General features: G+C 40.1%; 1 long non-coding RNA gene across 2 annotated transcripts in view; it reads left to right on the forward strand.

The window, feature by feature from the left end:
- Nucleotides 1-27533, forward strand: part of LOC121143201 — a 114400-nt gene that overhangs the window by 10192 nt on the left and 76675 nt on the right. The gene's annotated exons all lie outside the window — the stretch shown is intronic.

The raw sequence follows: 27533 nt of genomic DNA on the forward strand, positions 1-27533 counted from the left end.
CACAGAGACCCAAAATCGGTCAAGGTGAAGAGACTGAGATACTATAGAATGATCAGCATTAAATGGTATAGTTACATCAAACACATCTCTCAAGCCCAGGGATCATTGTGGAAGAAGGGGGCAAAAGACTGTAAGACCAGGAAGCTATGGATGACTTCAAGGAAAGAGTGTCTTCCAGACACAGTAGGGCAGCTGCACACAAGGACTCACAGAGATTGTAGCAGCATGCACAAAATACCTTTGTAATCCCAAGACAGACCAATTCCCACCATGGAGAGAAGAGTTGGGCATGTAGTCCCACCCCTATCCTAGAAGTCATTGGCAACTGACAGCTGTGGGAAGAGACAAAGTTAGTTTCTCTAAGACTATTGTCCTGGTAAGTTTACTATATATGCTCATATATTCAAATATATGTTTTAAATGTTCTGTATTAAATTTTAATATAATTATGTTGATTTGGATACCTTCTTTAAAATAATTATATTGATTAATCAAAAAGAATTTTTATTTAAATCCTGTATGCCATAAATGTCATTTTATGTGGATGTTTTTATATGTATATAAGTTGCCAAACACAAGGCCTCTACAATATTGGGTGCACATTGTTCCACTGAAGTATGATTTCAGCCCCATGAACTTACTTTTTGTTATTGTTACTAAGAATACAGTTTCAGTGTGCACACATATATGCATGCACACACATGCATCCATTTATATTTTTGCAGAGGCCAGAAGAGGATGTCAAGTGCTCTCCTATATCACTCTTCATCTGGTTACCTTGAGACAGGGCCTCTCAATGAATCTGTTCCATTTTGGCTAGACTATCTGTCCAGTGAGATCCCAGGATACCCTTGTCTCTAGCCTCCAACATACAGGTTACAGGTACCAACAAACATCCATGATTTTATACATGGGTGCCACAAATTTGAATTTAGGTTCTCACCTTATATAAGAGGAGTTTTTATCTACAGAGCCATCTTCCAAGCCCAATATTTAAGGATTTTTTTCATGACCTTTTAGTCTAATAACATATCAAATTACTACAAAATATTCTATTATAGACATTTAATAAAGAGTTACATCTATATTTTAAGACTTTAAAAATATGTAAAGAGTACTTTTGCAATTGATTGAGATGATAAATAACTACCAATAAAGTGGGGAACCAAGACTAAGACATTTTTTAGTCAAGAAATTAATTTAGTGAACATTGAAACTTGTTCTTTATTGCAATATGATTTTAGGGTATTTAGTTGATTTGACAGTTTAATAGTACAGCTCTGAAAAATTAGTAAAAGTTATTGGTAGATTTACCAAAAGACTTCTTCCTAAAATGTATGCAAAGTACAAATATCATTACTATATTGAAAATAAAGAAAAGAGTAACTTACTGATACAACTAGACTTTTGCATTTAATTAAATCATGAGAAATTGTGAGGGGTTTGAAACTGACTTAAATGCCAAGGGATTGGGCAATGTGATATAGTTGATAATGGCAGTTAGATAAGTGGAAGGTAATTGCACATTGTCAGGGGGAAAGGTCTGATTCTGACTGGAAATAGATTCTCTTTGAAAATTTGCACTAGTCTGTGCTCTGATTCAAGTGGTTTCTTGCCAATGTTGAAAGTTTTAGTGAGGACCATTTCTTTCCAACTCTGAAGATGGCTTACCACAGCTGATACATTAGATGCGGTTCTAGTGCTAAGTGTTTCTTTCCCTTTGTTGTTAGGAATCACCCTAGAATTTAGGTTAAACATAAATGTATATCCATGCCCTTGACATGTACTCAGACAACAGTGCTGGAGAATGTTATTCAGCAAGGGGGAAGAGTGCCAAAGAGGAGGGCAAATGAATCATTGCAGCATTAGCACCCATGCTTGTGTAGAAACGTAGCAGAGATTATTCTTTATTAAAGACTTTCTTAAGCATCCCTCAGTATCATCAATCATCATTTACTAGTCTTCTAAGAACCAGAAACTATGTCTGTTCCTTTATTTATTATTCAGAAGTTTAGCAAGGAAGCTAAATTAATTGTATGTTTTGGGGGGGTTACAAACTCAAAGATCACTGAATTTTCTTTAGAAAGAATTTAGTTAGCTCTACCCTTAATTTCTTTCTTTGTCCTTTTCTCCTGTCTCTGTCAGTTCCTCCATTCAGACTTGTCTACCCTGTATTCCCCTTAGTTTTTTTTAATTTTATTTTCCAGTTTAAATTTAGATAAGAATCAAGGTTGCTTCACAAGTCAGTTCCAGGTCCCTCTCCCATTCCCTCCCTTCCTCCCGTGCCCTCCCCCCCCCCCCGTTATCCCCTCATTTCTCCAGGGAGGGTGAGGCCCTCCATGGGGGTGTGCATAGTGTGTCATTTCATATAGGGCAGGGCCTAGACCCTTCCCCAAGAGTTCAGGGTGAGAGTGCACCTCACATTGTTCTATGGGAGTCCAAAGTCCGTGTGTATACTTGGGATGGGTACTGATCTGCTGCCCAAGGCTCAGTAGATTCCCTAGGCCTCTTCACTGACACCCAGATTCAGGGGGTCTTGATCAGTCCCATGCTGGCTTCCCAGGCTAATGCCTGGGATTCAAGAGTTAACCTTTGTCTGGTCAGCTGTTTCTGGGGGTTAAACCAGCCCAGTCTTAATCCCTTTGATCATCAGTCCTCCCTCTCTGTTACTGGCTTTCTTGAGTTCAGCTCAGTACTTAACCAAGGGAGTCTGCCTCTTCCTCGATCAGCCACTAAATAAAGTTTCTGTTTCCCAGACTCTCTGGCCATAGGATTGTAGGCTGGCACTCCCCAGATCTATGTCTAAAATCCATATATGAGAGAGTACATGCCATGTTTCTCTTTTTGTGACTGGGTTACCTCACTCAGGATGGTTTCTTCTAGTGTCATCCATTTGCCTGCAAATCTCATGATTCCATTATTTTTTCTGCTGAATAGTACTCCATTGTGTAGATGTACCACATTTTCTCTATCCACTCTTCAGGTGAGGGACATCTAGGTTGCTTCCAAGTTCTGGCAATTACAAATAAAGCTGCTATGAACATAGTGGAACAGACATCTTTGTTGTATGAATGGGCATCTTTTGGATATATGCCTAAGAGTGGAGTTGCTGGGTCTTGTGGTAGGTTTATTCCCATTTTTCTGAGGAATCTCCACACTGATTTCCAAAGTGGCTGAACCAGTTGGCATTCCCACCAGCAATGGAGGAGTGTCCCCCTTTCACCACATCCTCTCCAGCATAAATTGTCATTGGTGTTTTTGATTTTAGCCATTCTGACAGGGGTGAGATGGTATCTGAGAGTTGTTTTGATTTGCATTTCCCGGATGGCTAAGGATGTTGAGCACTTTCTCAAGTGCCTCTCAGCCATTTTAGACTCCTCTATTGAAAACTCTCTATTTAGTTCTGCAGCCCACTTTTTAATAGGGTCCTTTGGTGTTTTGGAGACTTGCTTCTTGAGTTCTTTGTAAATTTTGGAGATCAACCCTCTATCAGATGTGGGATTAGTGAATATTTTTTCCCATTCTGTGGGCTGCCTTTTTGTCTTGCTGACTGTGTCCTTTGCCTTACAGAAGCTTCTCAGTTTCAGTAGGTCCCATTTATTAATTGTTGATCTTACTGCCTGTGCTACTGGTGTTATGTTCAGGAAGCTGTCTCCTGTACCAATTTGTTCAAGGGTACCACCCACTTTCTCTTCTAAGAGGTTCAGTGTGGCTGGATTTATGTTGAGGTCTTTGATCCATTTGGACTTAAGTTTTGTGCATGGCGATAGACATGGATCGATCTGCATTCTTCTACATGCCAGTCTCCAATTATGCCAGCACCATTTGTTGAAGATGCTTTCTTTATTCCATTGTATATTTTTAGCTTCTTTGTCAAGATCAGATGTTCGTACGTGTGTGGGTTAATACCCGGATTTTCAATTCGATTCCATTGGTCTACCTGTCTATTTTTGTGCCAATACCAAGCTGTTTTCAGGACTATAGCTCTATAGTAGAGCTTGAGGTCAGGGATGGTGATGCCTCTGGACGTTGCCTTGTTGAACAGGGTTGTTTTGGCTATCCTGGGTCTTTTGTTTTTCCATACAAAATTGATTATTGTTCTTTCAAGGTCTGTGAAGAACTGTGCTGGGATTTTAATGGGGATTGCATTGAATCTGTAGATTGCTTTTGGCAGGATTGCCATTTTTACTACATTGATCCTACCTATCCAAGAGCATGGGAGATCTTTCCATTTTCTGAGGGCTTCTTTAATTTCTTTCTTTAAAGATTCAAAGTTCTTACGATACAGGTCTTTCACTTGTTTGGTTAGCGTTACCCCAAGGTATTTTATGTTGTTTGTGGCAATTGTAAAGGGTGATGTTTCTCTGATTTCTCTTTCAGCCCTTTTATCATCTGTATATAGTAGGGCTACTGATTTTCTTGAGTTGATCTTGTAGCCTGCCACTTTGCTGAAGGTGTTAATCAGCTGTAAGAGTTCCCTGGTAGAGTTCTTTGGGTCATTGATGTAAACTATCATATCGTCTGCAAATAGTGAAAGTTTGACCTCTTCCTTCCCAATTTGTATCCCCTTGATCCCCCTTTGTTGTCGTATGGCAATAGCTAGAACTTCAAGTACCATGTTGAAAAGGTATGGAGAGAGTGGACAGCCTTGTTTTGTTCCTGATTTTAGAGGAATTGCGTTGAGTTTCTGTCCATTTAGTTTGATGTTGGCTGTTGGTTTACTGTATATGGCTTTTATTATGTTTAAGTATGTCCCTGTTATCCCAGATCTCTCCAAGACCTTTATCATGAAGGGGTGTTGGATTTTGTCAAAGGCTTTTTCAGCATCTAGTGAGATGATCATGTGATTTTTGTTTTTCAGCTTGTTTATATGGTGGATTACGTTGATGGATTTTCGTATGTTGAACCATCCCTGCATTCCTGGGATGAAACCTACTTGATCGTGGTGAATGATTGTTTTGATGTGTTCTTGGATCCGATTTGCCAGTATTTTATTGAGTATTTTTGCATCAATGTTCATGAGGGATATTGGTCTGAAGTTCTCTTTCTTAGTTGTATCTTTGTGTGGCTTGGGGATCAAGGTTATTGAAGCCTCATAGAAAGAGTTTGGCAAAGACCCTTCTGCTTCTATTGTGTGGAACACTTTGAGACGAATTGGTATAAGCTGTTCTTTGAATTTCTGGTAGAATTCTGCACTGAGGCCATCTGGACCTGGGCTTTTTTTGGTTGGGAGACTTTTGATGACAGCTTCTATTTCCATAGGGGTTATAGGTCTATTTAAATTGCTTATCTGTTCTTGATTTAGTTTTGGCAATTGATAGCTGTCCAGGAAGTCATCCATTTCCTTTAAATTTTCAAATTTTGTGGAGTACAGGTTTCAAAGTATGACCTAATGATTCTCTGGATTTCCTCAGAGTCTGTTGTTATGTCCCCCTTTTCATTTCTAATTTTGTTAATTTGCGTGTTCACTCTCTGCTGTTTGGCAAGTTTGGACAAAGGTTTGTCTATCTTGTTGATTTTCTCAAAGAACCAACTCTTCGTTGCGTTGATTCTTTGTATTGTTTTCCTGGTATCTACTTTATTGATTTCAGCCCTCAATTTGATTATTTCCTGGCGTCTACTCCTCCTGGGGGAGTGTGCTTCTTTGTGTTCTAGAGCTTTTAGCTGTGATGTTAATTCTCTGGTATAACTGTTCTCCTGTTTCTTCATGTGAGCATTTAGCGCTATGAACTTCCCCCGTAGCACTGCTTTCAAAGTGTCCCAGAGGTTTGGGTATGTTGTGTCTTCATTCTCATTGAATTCGAGGAAGTCTTTAATTTCTTTTTTTATTTCCTCTTTGACCCAGGGATGGTGCAGTTGAGCATTATTCATTTTCCATGAGTTTGTAGGTTTTCTGCAATTTGTGTTGTTGTTGAATTCTAATTTTAAAGCACGGTGGTCTGATAAGATGCATGGAGTTATTCCAATTTTTTTGTAGCTGCTGAGGTTTGATATGTTGCCAAGTATGTGGTCGATTTTTGAGAAGGTTCCATGTGGTGGTGAGAAAAAGGTATATTCTTTTTTATGTGGATGAAATGTTCTATAGATATCTGTTAATCCCAGTTGGGTCATTACTTCTATTAGCCCTTTTGCTTCTTTGTTGAGTTTCTGTTTGGTATTCCTGTCTAGTGGTGAGAGTGGTGTGTTGAAATCTCCCACTATAACTGTGTGGGGCTTTAGATGAGATTTAAGTTCTAATAATGTTTCTTTAACGAATGTGGATGCCTTTGTATTTGGGGCATAGATGTTCAGGATAGACACTTCATCTTGGTGGGTTTCACCTGTGATGAGTATGTAATGACCTCCTTCATCTCTTTTGATTGATTTTATTTTAAAGTCTAGTTTGTTAGATATTAGGATTGCTACCCCGGCTTGTTTCTTGGGTCCATTCGATTGAAAAATTTTTTCCCAACCTTTAATTCTCAGGTAATGTCTGTCTTTAAGGGTGAGGTGTGTTTCCTGTATGCAGCAGAAGGAAGGGTTCTGTCTTCGAATCCAATCTGCTAGTCTGTGTCTTTTTATGGGTGAGTTAAGGCCATTAATATTGAGGGATATTAATGACCAATGATTGCTCATCCTTCTTCGATTTGCGATGGTTGTTGTTGGTGGAATTATGTGTGGAGTTTCACCCCTTTGTTCTTTTGGCTGTTGGTAGAGAGAGATTCTCTAATGCTTATGTTTTTCTGGTTGTAGTTAGCTTCCTTGGGTTGGAGTTTTCCTTCCAAAATTTTCTGTAGGGCTGGGTTAGTGGACACATATTGCTTGAATCTAGTTTTGTCATGGAATATCTTGTTTTCTCCGTCTATAGTGATTGAGAGCTTTGCCGGGTATAGTAGTCTGGGCTGGCATCCGTGGTCTCTTAGTGTAGGTAGAATATCTATCCAGGACCTTCTGGCTTTCAGCGTTTCCATGGAGAAATCAGGTGTAATTCTGATAGGTCTGCCTTTATATGTTACTTGACCTTTTTCCTTAGCTGCTCTTAATATTCTTTCTTTATTCTGTATGTTTGGGGTCTTGATTATTATGTGGCGAGGGGATTTTTTTGTGGTCCACTCTATTTGGTGTTCTGTAGGCTTCTTGTACCTTCATTGGCATGTCTTTCTTAAGGTTGGGAAAGTTTTCTTCTGTGATTTTGTTGAATATGCCTTCTGCCCCTTTGAGCTGGATTTCTTCTCCTTCTTCTATACCTATTATTCTTAGGTTTGGTCTTTTCATGGTGTCCCATATTTCCTGGATGTTTTGTGTTAAGGATTTGTTGGATTTAAGGTTTTCTTTGGTTGATAAATCCATTTCTCCTAGCGTATCTTCAACACTTGAGATTCTCTCTTCCATCTCTTCTATTCTCTTGGTAATGCTTGTATTGGGAGTGCCTGTCTGTTTGTCCAGCTTTTCTATTTTCTGCCTTTCTTCAGATTGTGTTTTTTTTAATGACTCTATTTCAGTTTTCAACCCTTGCAGTGTTTGCATTGCTTCTTGCAATTTTCTGTTTATCTGTTCGTCCGTTTGTTGCCTTTTATGAATTTTTTGGTTTGTTCTTTCTTCCATTTCTCGCATATTTTGGTTTGTTTTTTGTTCCATTTCTCGCATTTTGTGCTTTGTTTCTTCTTCCATTTCCTGCCTTTTTTGGTTTGCTTCTTCTTCCATTTTTTTTCATTTTTTGCTTTGTTTTTTCTACCATTTCTTGCATTGTTTCTTCTTCCATTTCCTGCCTTTTTTGGTATGATTCTTCTTCCAATTCTTGCATTTTTTGCTTTGTTTTTTCTTCCATTTCTTGCATTTTTTGCTTCATCTCTTCTTCCATTTTCTGCCTTTTTTGGTTTGTTTTTTCTTCCAATTCTTGCATTTTTTGGTTTGTTTTTTTTTCCATTTCTTTGAGGGATTTTCCAATATCCTCTTTTAGGGCCTCTATCATTTTCATGAAAGTGCTTTTAAGGTCGTTCTCTTCTGCTTCGTCCGCATTGGAATGTTGGGGTCTTGCTGGTGAGGAGTCTCTAGAATCTGGCGGTGTCATATTTGTTTTTCTGTTGCTGACTGTGTTTTTGTATTGTCTCTTTCCCATCTCTTCTTCTAGTGAGTGCAGAAAGAGCCCCTTACTGGTCTGGGGACCAGAGTTCCCTTTTTGGTGGGTGCTAGCAAGTCCAATGATCTGGTGGTTCTTCTATTCCTTGTCCCAATGCTGGTCCCGTGGGTGGAGAAGAAGAACAGGAATCTGGGGCGCTTATCCTCTTACCTGGTCCCCTGGACTCTCTGCTGGGTCCTGTTGCACTTGATCCAGAACAGCTAGTCCCCTAGTCTCCTTGGGTCCTCTGGTTTCCTGGTCTCGTTGGTGGGAGAGAAGACCTGGGGTCTGGGTGCTTGGCTCCCGCCAGGATTGGGAGCTCTGTGCAGGTCCCAGGCAATCTGCAGGCACTGGAGCACAGGCTGGGAAGCCGGCCTGTTTACCTGATGCTGTCCGAGGAACAGCTGCTTCCTTGGACTCCCAGCCTCCTCCCCTTTCCTGGTCTCGTTGGTGGGAGCGAAGATCTGGAGTCTGGGGTGCTTGGCTCACCCCGGGATTGGGAGCTCTGTGCAGGTCCCAGGCGATCTGCAGGCACTGGAGCACAGGCCGGGAAGCCGGCCTGTTTACCTGATGCTGCTGGAAGAACCGCCGCTTCCCTGGACTCCCAGCCTCCTCTCCTTTCCTGGTCTCGTTGGTGGGAGCGAAGATCCGGAGTCTGGGGTGCTTGGCTCCCGCCGGGATTGGGAGCTCTGTGCAGGTCCCAGGCGATCTGCAGGCACTGGAGCACAGGCCGGGAAGCCGGCCTGTTTACCTGATGCTGCTGCAGGAGCAGCTGCTTCCCTGGACTCCCAGCCTCCTCTCCTTTCCTGGTCTCCCCTTAGTTTTTTAATTTGCCTATGTCCTACAATCTATCTCCCCCGATCTCCTCCTCAAGACCGCTTGATAGAAAAATCTTGTGAAAAATTCATAGAACCTCTTTCATGAGGATAGGTTCTATTGACTAAATAACAATGCTCAGGACTCAGGGGCTTGGGTTATGGCTGGCTCCATGAGCTAGCAAAATATCACCAGGTTATAAAACAGCACCCTTCAACCTTCCAGGTGAATAGCTTCCAGTGTCACCTATGGAAGAAAAAGGTCTGCATGTCTAACAAATCTGATTTCGCTAGTGCTGAACTGCAAGCACATGGACAGTTTGTCCCTTTCCATGTAGTTGTAAATTAGGAAGGTGAACAGAAATCCCAAAATCCTGGAATAATCATCTCCTACAGAGTATTATTTTGTGATCCTGGGATGCACTATTGACAAAACTTATCAAAAATTCAGTGCAATCTTATCAGGACAGAGGAAAGGTGTTCATGGAGGAGGAATGGAAAGAGACAGAAAGAATGAAATTGGGACATGTAGAGAAAGAGGAGGACAAGGGAAAACGAGAATGAGAAGAAAGAATGAAGAGGAAGGAGAAGAAGGAAGGATTAGTGGGCAAGGTGAAGGTGCTCTTGGTTTCTGCATCCTCAGTGTGCTGCTGTCCAGATCAATAATCTGGCAACTGAAAGTCGACTTATCATGAAAGTTTAATTTTAGAGTGAGTTTGCTAGAAGGCTGCAATTTTCATTCTTATGAACTTCCTAACTATATAAACGTTAACAGCTTCAATCACAACTTAGTTGAACACCTTTCTTTCTCAGCCAGTGCATTGCAGACATCTTAATTTCCATTTCACCTTTTAGTAGTTTTTGGTAGTGTGTCTGGTAGTTTTATATCAATTTTACATAAGCTAGTGTAATTTTGAAAGCAAAAACCCCAGTAGAGAAATTTCCTAATCAAATTGCTCTGTGGGTCATTTTCTTGATGAATGGCTGATGTAAGAGAGTCCAACTCATTGTGTATCACCACCCTGAGTTGGTGGTCCTGGGTGCTATAAGAAAGCAGGCTAAGAAAGCCATAAAGAGCAAGCCAGCAATAGCCCTCCTCTATGCTTTCAGTTCCTGGCTCCAAGTTCCTGTCTTGAGTTCCTGCCCTCATTTCCCTTAAAAAGACTGTGGTTGTGCTGCATGTAAACTCAAATAAGCTCTTTCCTTCCCAAGTTGCTCAGGCTATGGTGTTTTATCACAGCAATAGAAACATAACCAAGATAGAAAGCATTGTCTGACTTGACTGTGACTTCTATATCTACAGTTCCTAGGAGAACATAATCTACAGTTCCTAGGAGAAAACATCTGCAGTCCAGTGCTCCTGGGTCATTCTATCTTATAATTTTGAGAGCTATGGAACCTTCTCAATTTTGATACCAACATGAGATTATGGATCTTGAATTGTGGAAAACTGTCATGAACTTAAGGCATATTATCTTTTCTCAGCTCAGGTTATGGCCTTGAAGTAAGAAAGACACAAGGAACAGCACACTTGTAAGTAAGGAACAGAATCTTCATAGGTCTGGGAGCAACACTTTAAGTGCAGACCCTCACACCACACCTGGTAAGATTTAGACTGTGTTTGGTCCATCCAATTACAAATCTGATTGAGAAATACAGTTACTAGTGGAAAAGTAGGAAATACTATTCAGTAGCCTGATATCACAGAGGACATAGGAAGAAAGACTCTCAGATGTGAATAATTACTTTGGATGAGCCTGCCTCCTGAAGTCTTCATGATCCTGTCAGCAGCACTGCCATGAGGTTCAAATATGAGTCCAGCTCCAGTATCAGTACCCTGAAGTAGTACCCTCATCCTGGTATTAATGCATTCCTCTGCCTGTGGCAGTGTCTGTTTGCAAGTCAATGTATATCACACCTTTATTGGGACCTTTGGGATTACTAATGTTTTGGGGCCTGTAGTTCCCTTAAAGCAAAAGATAGGCCCCTGTGGTGTGATACATTCATACCCACAGACATTTTTAAAATCTACTACTTCAGATAACTAAGAATTTATGGAAATCTGAGCCACTGATGAGGAAACAGACATATGTATGCTCTCTATGAAAAAGGAGAAAGGCCTAGACTAAATTGTGGTGGCCTTTAAAACATAAAAAGAGACATGGAATCTAAGCCATGCTTAGCCCTCTTCCAGAGATAGAAACTAACACATATCTGCAAAAATTGGTCATGGTCATATATCGGTTTCTAAAAACTGTAAAGCCAAAACCTTTCATACACAATCCATACTTAATCCAAAGCACCAACACAAGTCACCTGCCTTAGCTCAACAGAAACCTAATTTATCCATATATATTCCATTCTTCCAAAATTTTATTAAGCACTTAAATTTTTAAATTACCAGGACCATGTTCCATTTCCAAAGACAGCAGCATTTTTTTTTTGTGAGGGGCTGGACAGTAAATATTTTAGAATTTGCAAACAAGTCACGCAAGGTCTCTGCTATGAATCTGTCTTTGTTTTTTATACAACCTTTAAAAATATAAACAACCTTTGGATCAAATTTGAAACACAAGCCATATTGCAAGCTCTGGTCTGTAAGGTTATGCTTGCTTGCATGGCTGGAATGTTTCCCAAGCCCAGCAGGAGCAGCTGTCTCCCAAGAGGGGTGGAGAGCTGACTCTACATGGTGGGCAGGAGGTGAGCCTCAGAGAAACCTTCTCTCTCCAACCAGATGGCATCTCCTGGTAGTGGTGTTATAGAAGGGGAGTTGGAAAAGCAGGTTTTGATGGGGTGCGGACTCCGCTCTAAACACTAAAACCCTGGAAGTGTTCAGTACCATAAAGTGCACTTCTCTGAGATAGGAACACAGGAAGGGGATGAGTTACCTCTGCTCTTAATAAATTCAGTCACTCTCTATTGAAGAGCACAACCAGGTGGAAAGGAAAGAGGCCAGAGCTCACAGTCACAGAACAGAATTAATAACAAAAGTGAAGGATACCTCTCCGTTTTAGGAAAACACTTGAAACTAACTTCAGTGATTACCTCTGGTTTCTTTTTCTTTATAAAATACTTGAAAATTTTCACTTTCTTATTTTTACCATGCTTTGTTTTATCTATACCTCCTTTAGAATGTGAATTTATTAGAGACAAGGTTATGTTCATTATTATTTATTTGTCAAAAATTTGATGAGACTTTTTTTGATAGATGTGGCATTAAGTAGCACAGGCCGGGTTTGAAGTTACTATGCAGGTGAGGATGCCCTTGACCGACCAGTCCTGCCTTCCAAGTGCTTGGATCACAGGCAAGCTCCATCATGCCCAAATTATACAGTGCTGAGTATCAAACCCAGGGTTTCTTGCAGCATGCTACCAGTCATAGCTCCAGTCCTTTGATGTTGACACTGTATTAACATACTCTAAATCCTCTAGAATAAGGGAATAGTGGGCTGGAGAGATGGTTAATAGCATTTGCTGCTCTTATAGAATTCAGCCATCAGCAGACACAAGGCAGGTCTCAACAATCTGTAACTCAAATCTCAGGGCGTTTGACACTCTCTTTCTTCTGCCTCCATGGGCACAACATACACATTATTCATATACAAATATGCAGGCAAAACATACATATACTGTAAATATTTATTAAAAGAATTAGGAAAAGTGAGGAGGGGTGGGTGGATGCCAGCGTGGCAATGCCACAAAGAAATAATTTCAGATAATTATCCTTTAAACTAATATAATAATGTCTTAGATTTTTTTATAATTTATTGTTTTAAATTTCATTTTACATTCCAACCACAGTTCTTTCTCCCACACCTCCTCCTTCCCTCACTCCTCACCTCTCCATCCAGCCCACCCCCAGTCCACTCTGTAAGGGCTTTCATGAGGAGTCACCAAAGTCAAACACAGTCGGTTGCAGCAGGCCCCTCTCCCATGCATTAAGGCTAAGCATGGCATCCTACCATAGGTAATGGACTCTAACAAGGTAGCTCATGTACAAGGTTTGTATCATGGTTCTACTTGACAGGGCTCCTCAGACAATCCAAGCTTCACAATGGTCTCCCACTTGTGGAAGGGCCTAGTTTGGTCCCCTGGAGTCTCTACCACTGTCAGTTTAGAGTGCATGAGTTTCCAGGAGCTTGGTGCAGCTATCTCTATAGATTTCTCCAACATGATCTTGGCCTCTCTTGCTCATATATTCCCTCCTCCCTCTCTTCAACTGGATTCCCAGAGCTAGGTCTGGTTCTTGGTTGTGGATATCTGCATCTGTTTCCATCAATTACTTATTGAAGTCTCTATGATGATAATTGGAGTATTCACCATTCTGATTACTGGGAAAGGCCTGTCAGGCATCCTCTCTACTATTGACAGGAGTCTTAGCTGGGGCCATCCTTGTGGATTCTTGGGAATTACATTAGCACCAGGTTTCTCCCTAACCCTACATGGCTCTCCAAGAGAATGGAAGATCTTTCCATTTTCTGATAAATTATCTTGGGATAACTCTAACCAAACAAGTGAAAATCCTGTATAACAAAAACTTTAAGTCCCAAAAGAAGGAAATTGAAGAAAATATCAGAAAATGGAAATTTGATGTTGGTTGTCAGCTTGCTGTGTATTGCTTTTGTTATGTTTAGATATGTTCCTTGTATCCCTGCTGACCTGCTAATGAGACTGAGATGGGTGGAGGAAGGGCCTGGGGTTTTGCCTGGGGACCTAGGTTCTAAATGCTGTTTGGTCCGGATGGGAAGTTTGTCACTCACCTTTCAGTCCTCTCTGTGTAGATGTCTGTGTCTCAAGGAGCCACTCTCTTCCAGATTGTTTCATTTACAAGTTAGCTGTAGATACTTGGGACTTTTAGTCATGGATACCAAGATCAAGTTGACAGCAAATTCACTCACTTCTTCAAAGATTATTCTTTCTGTCTATATACTCACTTGAGAGAAGGGATGAATAAGTTTCCCAAGTTCCCTTTGAGAAAGGCACTAATATTATTCATCAGGGCTCCATTTTCATGAGCTACTTACTATCCCAAGGTCTCACAACTTACTGCAGCCACGTGGGGTTAATATTAGCATGTAGAACCTAGAAGGACAACGTGTTCAGACTTCAGGTTTTTAAATTGTATTAAACATTAGCAAATGAAATGAACAATGGGTTATTAAAAGTATAGGAAAATTAGAATGGAACAATGCAAAGGAGTGCAAAAAGGGTAGATACTTATTCCAAATTACAGGGTTTTGATGGCTGTGCTGAGAGCTGGTGCAAGGTCATATACAGGACAAGATAAAACAAGTCATGTTGTTTAAAGATGACAGGGGGTGTGATTATCAAACAAGGCAGAGGAAAAAAGAGCACTCATATTCTGCTCCCTGGAGTGCAAACAGAAATCGGTATGCAGGCTCAGCAACTCAACAACGACCATATGATCGATTCTACTCCTGAATCTGTGTTGAAGCGATGCACATCTGCACTACACAGAAATGCTTGAACATTTGTACTTTTTTAGTGCTATTCCCAGTGGCAGAGTTACAACATCAGCATAGGTACTGAACAGCAAATGAGTAGATAAAGCAATTGTGGTAAATACACACAATGGAATTGTATTTGGTGATCAGCAAGAATGAAAGCATGGCATTTGCAGGAAAAGGTATAGAACTGCATATCACAATGTTGGGTTAAATAAGCCAGACTATGATAAATATCACATGTGTTCTCTCAGAAGTAGACTCTCAATTTAAGTGTGTGTGTGTGTGTGTGTGTGTGTGTGTGTGTGTGTAAGGATTAAGAAGGGGAAAAGGAGAAAATAACTGATTACATATGCCATGAAAGAAGAAAATAAGGCTACTTCAGGTGAGATATGGGGCCAGTAAGAAGGGGTAAGGGAGATGGGGAAGAGCAGTGGGAGAGAGAACAAGTAAGAGTAAAGCATAATGATGTGCACACATGAAAATGCATGATGAAAACTAGCACGTTTTTCTTAACTTTGAGATTAAGAAATATAAATAAAAAAAAACATATCCCCCCCTCAAAAAGGTCTTTGGAATAACAGTTTTGAATGATTGGAACATATATATCTCTAGCTGGGGGATTATGAATGTGAGTCAACCTTTGTGAGGAGGATACTCTCAGACAAAGTATAATGAATTTATTTTATCAGGTGACAATTTTGTTCCCTCATGCATAAACTGAATATGCCTTTCTATAAACTCATATCTTGAACTTATCTCTGAACATAATATATTTGGAGGTGATGTGATGGGGAATGTTCTTCTGCATATTTGTTTCTCTTATTGGGTAATGAATAAAAAACTGATTGGCTGATTGGCCAGACAAGAAGTGACATAGATGGGCAGAATCAGAATATAAGCAGAGAAATTGGTTTCTTCTCTGAAGAGAATCTGAGCAGTCATCATATAGCTGGCAAAGGAGTTGCTGGTCTGGCAGTCTCTGGTAAGATAAAACCATGTGGAAATACTTAGAGTAATAGAAATGGGTTTATAATTAAGACTGAACTAGCCAATAAGAAGCCCAAGCCAACAGTTAACAGTATTATAACAAGCATAGCATCTGAGTGTTTATTTGGGTGCTGTGATTCAGCAGTGCACCTAGATTGGTGGGAAGAATGCTCACAACAATGATGTCATTGAAAGGTGATTAAGCCATGTGGACAACCCTATCACAGGATCATTAATTTTACAAACATTTCATTTTGACATCTATTTGGTTAGATATTAGGATAGCTACACCAGCTTGTTTCTTAGGTCCATTTCATTGGAAAATCTTTTCCCAACCCTTTACTCTTAGGTAATATCTGTCTTTGTAGTAGAGGTATGGTTCTTGTATGCAGCATAAGAATGGATTCCATTTTTGTATCCAATCTGTTAGCCTCTGTCTTTTTATAGGTGAACTGAGCCCATAGAAATGAAAGGGATAATAATGACCAGTTATTACAAATTGCTGCTATTTTTATTTTTGGTGGTGGTATTGAATATGTATTTCTCTTTTGAGGGATTTGCTGGTGTGGGGTTATGTATTACCTGTGTTTTTGTGGATATAGCTAGATCTGTTGGGTTGGAGTTTTTCCTCTAGTAGTTTCTACAGGGATGTATTTATGGATATGTATTATTTAAATCTGGTTTTGTCATGAAATATCTAGTTTACTCCATCTATTGTGATTGAAAGCTTTGCTGGATATAGTAGTCTAGATGGTATCTGTAGTCTCTAAGTGTCTGCATAAATCTGTCCAGGACCTTCTTTTTTTTTTTGGTTCAGTCTATTTGGTATTCTGTAAGCTTCTTGTACATTCATAGGTTTGTCTTTCTTTAGGTTGGGAAAGTTTTCTTCTATGATTTTGTTTAATATATTTTCCTTGTCTTCGTGATATACTTCTTTTCTTGAATTTTCCTCTTTGAGGGTTTCTATCATCTTCATAAAATAGTTTTTAAGGTCTGTCTCTTCTGTTTCATCTATGTTGTGATTTTCAGGTCTTGCTGGCATGGGGTCTCTAGATTCTGGTGGAGTCATGTTGGACTTTCTATTACTGAGTGAGTTCATATTCTGTCTTCTTCCCATCTCTTCTTCCAGTGGGTGCAGGTGGGGTCTTTCTGTCTCCACTGGTCTCCTTCTTTCCTGAAGCTGGGTGCATGGGGCTGGAGGTTGGTCTGGAAGGGCTCAAGTCTTTCCTGTGTGGGCCAGTCCTCTCGGTGCCAGGAGCAACCCCCAGAAGATTGAGGGAGAGGGTGGTGGACTGGGGAGGGGTCCCAGGAGGCCCAAGGTCACCTGGGACTAGACATGTAGGTGTGGTGAGAGCTGTGGGTTGGGTCTATGAGGACTGATGTCTTTCCTATGTGGGCAGGTCCTCTTAATGTCCAGAGCAGCCTCAGAAAGATTGTGGGAGTGGGTGATGGGCAGCAAGGGATCCCTAAGAGAACCCAAGCTCACTTGAAGTTGGGTGCACTCGGGGTAGGGTCTGGAAGGACTGACTTCTTTCCTTTGTGGGCAGGTCCTCTCCATGCCAGGAGCAGTTCCCCGGAAGATTGAGATGTGGGTGATGGGTGGGGAAGGAGTCCCTGAAGCTGGGCACGCCAGAGGGTAGGGTCTGGAAGGACTGACTATATACTTCTTCTTTTATCCTTATTATTCTTAGGTTCATTCTTTAAATGGTGTCCCAGATTTCCAGGATATTTTGTGTGAAGAATTTATTGAATTCTTTGACTGATGAATCTATTTCCTTTACTGTTATCTTCAATGCCTGGGACTCTGTCTCCCATCTCTTATATTCTGTTGTTTAGACATGCATCTCGAGTTCCTGATCATTTACCCAGATTCCATTTCTGGGAGTTTCTCAGTTTGTGTTTTCTTTATTGCCTCCTCTACTTCAGTTTTCAAATCTTGAACAATTTCCTTCACCTGTTTGGTTGCTTTTTCTTGGCTTTCTTTAAGGCATTTGTTGATCTCTTTCAATTTTTCTTTTCCTTCATTTGTCTAAGGGAATTCTTCATTTCCTCTTTAAGGGTCTTAATCATCTTCATAATGTTATTTTAATGTCATTTTATTCTGCTTCATCTGAGTTGGGATGTTCAGGTCTTATTGCTATAGAACCACTGTTATCTAGTTTTGCTGTAGTACTCTTTGTGTTGTTGACTATATTCATACCTTGTTGTCCACCCATCTCTTCCTCCAATCCATATAGGTGGATCCTGTGCTTCAGGGTGTCTCTCTTCTTCCAGTTGGTGTAGTTGGGGAGGGCTGTGGCTCCATTGAATGCTCCTTCAGGTTCAGACAGGGCTTAGCCTTCAGTGATCCCTCCTCCAGGTATAAGTAGACTCAAGGCTTAGGTGGTTTATCTTCTCATTGCAGGTGGGACTTGACTCCAATAGTCAATCCTCCAGTGCAGGCAGGGCTGAGGCTGAGACTCCAGTGGCCAGATATTTTCTGGCATCCATGGCTGTTGCTCTGGCCTGCCAAAGCACTGATTCTGTCTCCTGTTGGGGCCAGTGCTTGTGCTGTCTCCTGGAATGCCCACATGCTCTTCTTAAGACATTTTCTGGAAGCTGCTCTTGTCAATGCTTCCTGGCCTCTCATTCAGCCACTGATGTGCTGTCTCTCTCTCTCTCTCTCTCTCTCTCTCTCTCTCTCTCTTTCTGTCTATCTCTTTCTCCCCCCCTCCTCTCATTCAGCCATTGACACACAGATACACACTGTCTCCTGGATTTCATGACTCTTGCTCTGCTGCTCAGGCCTAGATAATTGTGTGGGCCCTAAAAACTAAATCAAGTATGGAACTTCAGATAATAAGGATAGTCAGATTTCATGCTTTAGGATATAAACAGCTTTCCTGAAGGACAGAATCAGTAATTACACATTTGTCCCTTATACAATATCCCTAGGAACCATATCTTAAGGTCTTACTAAAGAGGCAAGGAAAGTTCTCAGGCTAAGCAATGTGAGGGTCAGTCAACATGGAGCTAAGATGCCAAACTACTTGTTAGCATAGAGTTGTGTTTTTAAGAGTGAGAAAAAACATGTGGAAACATGCAGTGTCAAATTCCCACAGGAAATAAATTTATAGTATTGCATAATCACTTGGCAAAATTGCCATGTAAATGAATGATATTTTAAATAATAAGAATGTTGAGAATTGATAACCCCTTTCTGGGATAGTTGCTTCTTAGCTACAAATATGTACCAAGGTCATCATTGATTAGTTTCAGGTAAACATTAAGATTGCATATCAACATAAAAGTCAACTAAATCAGATTTTAAGAGTGGAAACAAAAATTGAATTTGTCATATGTCTGCACAGGTATTTAAAATGCATGAAGCTTTTTATCTAAAACTCTCATTCATCCAAGAGCAATTACATTAAAGATAATAAAACAGATTAGGAAGGCACTGCCTTAAGTCCTGTTAATGTGGTTATTGTTCAAAGGCTATATGAAATATTTATTTGTATCTTTTTATTAATATGCAAGTTTCTAACTACACTATCACCTTAACCTATCTATTTTCCCAATGTGAAAACCACATTTGCATGTGTGTATATATTCCTGACCTTTTGTGAAATGAGAAGAGATTGACCGAATACCTAAGGTATCAGAATTGCTGTTTCATTCAACCAATTAGTGAAGCTGTGCTTTCCATTTGCAAGGCCAAAAATGAAATCTTATTGACACTGTGTAGGTGGAAATGCAGACTACTGTAGTTTGCTGCTTATGAATTAGTGATGCACTTTACACCCTAAAGAGAAACATGAATAACAAATTTTACTTGACTGACAAATTAATGATCACCATAATAATCTTGGAATAAAAGAGAATAGTAGTATAAATTATTCAAAAGGGACATTTCACCTTTTCCCCTCATACCTGATCAATGCTTCCCGTTAGCAAATGGAAATCTGCTAAAACCTGAGAAATCAATGATTTCTGAGGGCGCATTAAACAAGTCGAATTTAAATATATTTATCATAGTATTTTCTACTAATAGCCTAAGTTTTCTGTCTCAGAAATTTTCTAAACAGAAATCATGCCGTGTGTGTGTGTGCATGTGTGTGTGTGTGCAAGTGTGTGTGTGTGTGTGTGCATGTGTGTGTGTGTGTGTGTATTTAGCAACAATTTATAAAAAGGCCATGAATTTGAAAGAGAAGGAGGTATATGAGAGGGTTTGGAAGAAGGAATAGGAAAGGAGAAATGATGCAATTATACTGTAAGATCAAGAAATAAAAGTAAGTAAAATCAGGATCTGTATGTCCACACTAAATTTCATAAACAACTGGATAAAATGGATTTTTGAAAGGATAGTCATAAGTTCTCAAATATTCCTCCGCGAAGTAGTTAAGTGAAAATAAGCAGATAGCAGCTGATCAAAATTAACCTTATCTATAACATTGAGACTATAAAATTGCAGTGAGTAACCCGGACATCATCACATGCAAAGATCTGGAAACTCAAAATGGAGGGGTATTTCTACAAGATGAGGAGTTTATTTAAATGTCACAGCTGGGAAAACAACAACAACCAACAAACAAATAAATAAATCTCAAAAGAAGTCCTATACTAACTGCCAGACTGAGGGGAACTGAAGATGCAGCATGTGCCACAGATGGGTTTCACTTTCTATCAAGGTCTGGATGGTGGGACTGCCACCACACAGAACCCTGGGTGCCACTACTGACACCTAGATGCTTGCACTGTATCTTGAAATCAGAGTCTATGCTGCTATTTCATTTGTTATGTGGTTGGTTGTTTTTTTGTGTTGTGTGCATGTATAGGTGTACATGTATGTATGTGTATGTACCATGCATGTGTGCATACATTTGTGTCAATATGTGTATATATGTTTATGTTTGTGTGTGTATGTATAACTTTATGTGTTATATGGGTATGCATTCATATTTTGTTTGTATATGCGTGTCTCTGTTTATTCACGTATTGTAATTGTATATAATCAAGTGTAAATATGTATATCTGTATGTGCATATCATTTCATATGTTATTATATCTATATGTGTGTATGATTTATGGAATGTGTATATATGTATGAGTGTTACATGTGTTTTATATGTCTACATGAGTGGCATACATGTGTATACAAATCTGGATAGAGGCTGCTGGTCGCATTAATTTTTTTATTATTAATTTTTAATTTTAAGTTTAAATTTAGATTAGAAACAAGGTTTCTTCACAAGTCAGTTCCAGGTCCCTCTCCCTTTCCCTCCCCTTCTCCCGTGCCCTCACCCCAACTCCCCCATTATCCCCTCATTTCCTCAGGGAGGGTGAAGCCCTCCATGGGGGTGTCCATAGACTGTCATTTCATCCAGGGCAGGGCCTAGACCCTCCCCCCAAGAGTTCAGGGTGAGAGTGCTTCTCACATTGTTGGATGGCAGTCCAAAGTCCATGTGTATACTCGGGATGAATACTGATCTACTGCCCAAGGCTCAATAGATTACCTAGGCCTCCTCACTGACACCCCCATTCAGGGGGTCTTGATCTGTCCCATGTTGGATTCCCAGGCATCAGCCTGGGATACAAGAGTTAACCCTTGTCAGGTTATCTGTTTCAGGGGTTAAACCAGCCCAGTCTTAACTCCTTTGGTCATCAGTCCTGCCTCTTTGTTACTGGCTTTCCTGAGATCAGCTCAGTAATTAGCCATGGGAGTCTGCCTCTTCTTCCATCAGCCACTGAATAAAGCTTCTGTTTCCCAGACTCTCTGGCCATGGGATTGTAGGCTGACACTCCCCAGACCTATGTCTAAAATCCATATATGAGAAAGTACATGCCATGTTTCTCTATTTGTGACTGAGTTACCTCACTCAGGATGGTTTCTTCTAGTGTCATCCATTTGCCTGCAAATCTCAGGATTCCATTGTTTTTTTCTGCTGAATAGTACTCCATTGTGTAAATGTACCACATTTTCTCTATCCACTCTTCGGTTGAGGAGCATCTAGTTTGCTTCCAAGTTCTGGCCATTACAAATAATGCTGCTATGAACATAGTGGAACAGACATCCTTGTTGTATGAATGGGCATCTTTGGATATATGCCTAAGAGTGGAGTTGCTGGATCTTGTGGTAGGTTTATTCCCATTTTTCTGAGGAATCTCCATAATGGTTTCCAAAGTGGCTGAACCAGTTGGCACTCCCACCAGCAATGGAGGAGTATTCCCATTGCACCACATCCTCTCCAGCATAAATTGTCATTGGTGTTTTTGATTTTAGCCATTCTGACAGGAGTGAGATGGTATCTCAGAGTTGTTTTGATTTGCATTTCCCAGATGGCTAAGGATGTTGAGCACTTTCTCAAGTGCCTCTCAGCCATTTTAGACTCCTCTATTGAAAATTCTCTATTTAGTTCTGCAGCCCACTTTTTTAATCATTTTTTATTTTAATTTTAAATAGCTTGTTTTACATGTCAATCCCAGTTCCCTCTCCCTCCCCTCCTCCCGCACTCCCCTTCCCCCCCACCCTCCCACCATATTGCCAAATCCTTCCACATAGGGGATATCTAGAGTCTGTCATTTTACTCTGGGTAGGGTCCAGGCACTCCTCTAAGAGTCCAGGCTGAGAGAGCATCTCTCTTTGTGCTATAGGCACACAAAGACTGTTTGTATACCAGGGATAGACACTGATCCACAGCTCAGGGCCCCATAGGTTGCCCAGGCCTTCTCGCTGACACTCACATTTGGGGGGTCCAGATCAGTCCCATGCTGGCATCCCCACTGTCGTTCTGGGGTCCAAGAGCTCTCCCCTGTTCAGATCAGCTGTCTCTGCTGGTTTTGCCAGCCCATTCTTTGCCAATTTGCTCATCACTCCTCTCTCTCTGTCACTGGGTTCCTTGGGTTCAGTTCAGTGATTGTGTGTTTGCCTCTGCTTCCATCAGTCACAGGATGAAGGCTCCCGGATGGTTATAGACATCAAGTTCATTATCAGGAATGGGCATTCGAGGTGGTCCCTCCACTATTGCTTAGCTTGCCAATTGGTGTTATCCCTTTAGATCATTTGCAGCCCACTTTTTAATTGGATTCTTTGGTGTTTTGGAGACTTGCTTCTTGAGTTCTTTGTAAATTTTGGAGATCAACCCTCTGTCAGATGTGGGATTAGTGAATATTTTTTCCCATTCTGTAGGCTTCCTTTTTGTCTTGCTGACTGTGTCCTTTGCCTTACAGAAGCTTCTCAGGTTCAGGAGGTCCCATTTATTAATTGTTGACCTCACTGTCTGTGCTACTGGTGTTATGTTCAGGAAGCTGTCTCCTGTACCAACTCGTTCGAGGGTACCACCAACTTTCTCTTCTAAGAGGTGCAGTGTGGCTGGATTTATGTTGAGGTAATTGATCCATTTGGATTTAAGTTTTGTGCATGGAAATAAACATGGATTGCCAGCCTCCAGTTATGCCAGCACCATTTGTTGAAGATGCTTTCTTTATTCCATTGCATATTTTTAGCTTCTTTGTCAAAGATCAGATGTTCATACGTGTGTGGGTTAGTATAAGGGTTTTCAATTCGATTCCATTGGTCTACCTGTCTGTTTTTGTGCCAATACCAAGCTGTTTTCAGGACTATAGCTCTATAATAGAGCTTGAAGTCAGGGGATGGTGATGACTCCAGATATTGCCTTGTTGAACAGGGTTGTTTTGGCTATCCTGGGTCTTTTGTTTTTCCATATATAATTGATTATTGTTCTTTCAAGGTCTATGAAGAATTGTGCTGGGATTTTAATGGGGATTGCATTGAATCTGTAGATTGCTTTTGGCAGGATTGCCATTTTTACTACATTGATCCTACCTATCCAAGAGCATGGGAGGTCTTTCCATTTTCTGAGGGCTTCTTTAATTTCTTTCTTTAAAGATTCACAGTTCTTGTGATACAGGCCTTTCACTTGTTTGGTTAGCGTTACCCCAAGGTATTTTATGTTGTTTGTGGCAATTGTAAGGGGTGATGTTTCTCTGATTTATTTCTCAGCCCTTTTATCATCTGTATAAAGTAGGGCTACTGATTTTCTTGAGTTGATCTTGTAGCCTGCCATTTTGCTGAAGGTGTTAATCAACTGTAAGAGTTCCCTGGTAGAGTTCTTTGGGTCATTGATGTAAACTGTCATATCATCTGCAAATAGTGAAAGTTTGACCTCTTCCTTCCCAATTTGTATCCCCTTGATCCCCTTTTGTTGTCTTATGGCAATGGCTAGAACTTCAAGTACAATGTTGAAAAGGTATGGAGAGAGTGGACAGCCTTGTTTTGTTCCTGATTTTAGAGGAATTGTGTTGAGTTTCTGTCCATTTAGTTTGATGTTAGCTGTTGGTTTACTATATATAGGTTTTATTATGTTTAAGTATGTTCCTGTTATCCCAGATCTCTCCATGTCCTTTATCATGAAGGGGTGTTGGATTTTCTCAAAGGCTTTTTCAGCATCTAGTGAGATGATCATGTGATTTTTGTTTTTCAGTTTGTTTATATGGTGGATTACGTTTTTGGATTTTCGTATGTTGAACCATCCCTGCATTCCTGGGATGAAACCTACTTGATCGTGGTGAATGATTGTTTTGATGTGTTCTTGGATCGGATTTGCCAGTATTTTATTAAGTACTTTTGCATCAATGTTCATGAGAGATATTGGTCTGTAGTTCTCTTTCTTAGTTGTGTCTTTGTGTAGCTTGGGCATCAAGGTTATTGAATCCTCATAGAAAGAGTTTGGCAAAGACCCTTCTGCTTCTATTGCGTGGAATACTTTGAGAAAAATTGGTATAAGCTGTTTTTTTAATTTCTGGTAGAATTCTGCACTGAGGCCATCTGGACCTGGGCTTTTTTTGGTTGGGAGACTTTTGATGACTGCTTCTATTTCCATAGGAGTTATAGGTCTATTTAAATTGCTTATCTATTCTTGATTTAATTTTGGCAAGTGATAGCTCTCCATGAAGTCATCCTTTTCCTTTAAATTTTCAAATTTTGTGGAGTACAGGTTTTCAAAGTATGACCTGATGATCTGAATTTCCTCAGAGTCCATTGTTATGTCCCCCTTTTCATTTCTGATTTTGTTAATTTGCATGTTCCCCCTCTGCTGTTTGGTAAGTTTGGACAAAGGTTTGTCTGTCTTGTTGACTTTCTCAAAGAACCAACTCTTTGTTGCATTTATTCTTTGTATTGTTTTCCTAGTTTCCACTTCATTGATTTCAGCCCTCAATTTGATTATTTCCTGGCGTCTACTCCTCCTGGGAGAGTTTGCTTCTTCATGTTCTAGAGCTTCAGCTGTGCTGTTAATTCTCTGGTATAACTATTCTCCAGTTTCTTCATGTGGGCACTTAGTGCTATGAACTTTCCCTGTAGCACTACTTTCAAGGTGTCCCATAGGTTCGGGTATGTTGTGTCTTCATTCTCATTGAATTCTAGGAAGTCTTTCATTTTTTTTATTTCTTCTTTGACCCAGGAATGGTGCAGTTGTACATTATTCAATTTCCACAAGTCTGTAGGTTTTCTGCAATTTGTGGTGTTGTTGAATTCTAATTTTAAAGCATGGTGGTCTGATAAGATGCATGGAGTTATTCCAATTTTTTTGATGCTGCTGAGGTTTGATATGTTGCCAAGAATATGGTCGATTTTTGAGAAGGTTCCATGTGGTGGTGAGAAGAAGGTATATTATTTTTTATGTGGATGAAATGTTCTACAGATGTCTGTTAATCCCAGTTGGGTCATTACTTCTATTAGACCCTTTGCTTCTTTGTTGAGTTTCTATCTGGTATTCCTGTCTAGTGGTGAGAGTGGTGTGTGGAAATCTCCCACTATAAGTGTGTGGGGCTTTAGATGAGATTTAAGTTTTAATAATGTTTCTTTTACGAATATGGATGCCTTTGTATTTGGGGCATAGATGTTCAGGATAGACACTTCATCTTGGTGGGTTTTGCCTGTGATGAGTATGTAATGACCTCCTTCATCTCTTTTGAATGATTTTATTTTAAAGTCTAATTTGTTCGATATTAGGATTGCTACCCCTGCTTGTTTCTTGGGTCCATTTGATTGGAAAAATTTTTCCCAACCTTTAACTCTCAGGTAATGTCTGTCTTTGAGGGTGAGGTGTGTTTCTTGTATACAGCAGAAGGATAGGTTCTGTCTTCGAATCCATCCTGCTAGCCTGTGTCTTTTTATGGGTGAGTTAAGGCCATTAATGTTGAGGGATATTAATGATCATTGATTGATCATTCTTCCTCGATTTGCAATGGTTGTTGGTGGTGGAATTATGTGTGGAATTTCACCCCTTTGTTCTTTTGGCTGTTGGTAGAAAGGGATTCTCTAATGCCTATGTTTTTCTGGTAATGGTTATTTTTATTGTGAATTATAAATTCTATCCAAGGATTCATTCACCTTGCAGCAGAAAATAAAAATGGTGGTGTTTCAACACAGGATGCATCTCTGTAGTGGGGTGCACAGTGAAGCCAATTAAGGTGTGCATATGTGTGCTATAAGGGTATGTGTGTACTTTATGTATATGGGGGATGGTTTCTCTCTATGTAGGTGGGACATTAACACTTGATTCAGCAGTCAGATTGGCTGCTGTTGACTTGTTAAGGCTTAATTGCATGTTTGTGCTTAGCTGAAAATGGAAGTGGGATAATGGGTACATTTTTGTTCATTGTTATTTGTTTTATGCTGTTTGGCTTCCACTCTAAGAGGTGTTAATCATCCCCAACTAAATCTACCAGAGCTAGTATTCTCAAAGTGCAGGATATAACAGAAAGAAGCAAATGTAATTGAAACTGTCTAACAAATACCATTCCTTGTGATTACTACCTTAAGTATCCTTATTCTCACATGAAAATTATCTTTGAACAAATGAGTCCACTTACATAGTAGATTTATCCTTAGTAAAATGAAAGCTATACTGTAGGAGGAATCCTGTATGCCGCCATTAACCTTGTGACTTACTAGAGGTGCATACAGATGAGGTAATAAAAGAGCAGTTTACCACACCGCTAACCACACCCACTTTAGACATGACTAAAGATATATACGGACAGAGGTAAAGACGTATACATACGTAGGCAGTGAACTACATCACTAGCCAGGCCCACTTTTGGGCATGGCTAGGGGGCGTTAAGGGGGAAGGCATAAAAGACTGAAGAACAGAAGTCTTGGTCTCTGTTTCCAGATTTCGGCTTCCGGCAGTGGAAAACTACTGGGCTCATGTGAGTTACTTGTTTGGTATCTTGTGAGTAATTTCTATAATAAATACTTAGTTTTACTTTCAGTAAGTGTGCCGTTTATCGTTACAGCGTCATTTGGAGCGTCGCTATACTCTTGTAAAAGATCACACAATTTTCCATCCCACTATCAAGACAGGGCTTTCTGAATGCTCTCCACTTAACATCTCTCTATTACGACCTATCTTGTTATTCATATAGCTAAAAATTGACACTTTAAAATTTACTTCCGACAGTATGTCCCACATAAAGTAACTATCAGTAATGGGGAGGTAAATGAATATTTTGATATCAACTGAATAGACAGTTTAGGCACTTGTGTAGCAAGTCTGTTTGTAACTGTGGCTTGGCTTCACTATTTCCTTTTCCCTTGATCCTTTTATCTGGGGTCTGCCTTCTTCTACACAGGCTTTATGCGGGATAAATTAATCTTCTTTTCATTGTAAAGGACTCTGAGGCTTCAGCAATTCTGTCTGGATAGAGTTTGCAGGTTCCATTAATTTTTATTATGGGTTATGAATTTTACTCAAGGATTTACCATACAGCAGAAAATAAAAGACGGTGGTGTTTCACAATGGGATGCATTTCCATAATGGTGTACATGGTGAAACAAGCCAGTCTTATGAAAGTCAAGTCATGCTCTAATATAACCTGGCCTCAGTACCATTTAAGGTAGCATTACAAGGCATGAGGGATGCAGTAAGTTCATGGGTGATGGTAGGGTAACAGCATAATGACCAAAGACAGCAAATCCACATCCAGAAGATGCAGGGAAGACACAGCCACATTGATTCTCTGATAAAAGTCTACTAAATAACCTGGCCACAGAAGACATCATGGGTGCACTTTATACACATCCTCCCATATAGCCCTCCTCACTCTTTTTCAAATTCATAACCTCTTTTTTCATTAATTGCTAGTACATACATACATACA

The sequence above is a fragment of the Mesocricetus auratus genome, unplaced genomic scaffold (assembly GCF_017639785.1).
Source record: "Mesocricetus auratus isolate SY011 unplaced genomic scaffold, BCM_Maur_2.0 Super-Scaffold_100011, whole genome shotgun sequence".
Taxonomy (NCBI): Eukaryota; Metazoa; Chordata; class Mammalia; order Rodentia; family Cricetidae; genus Mesocricetus; species Mesocricetus auratus.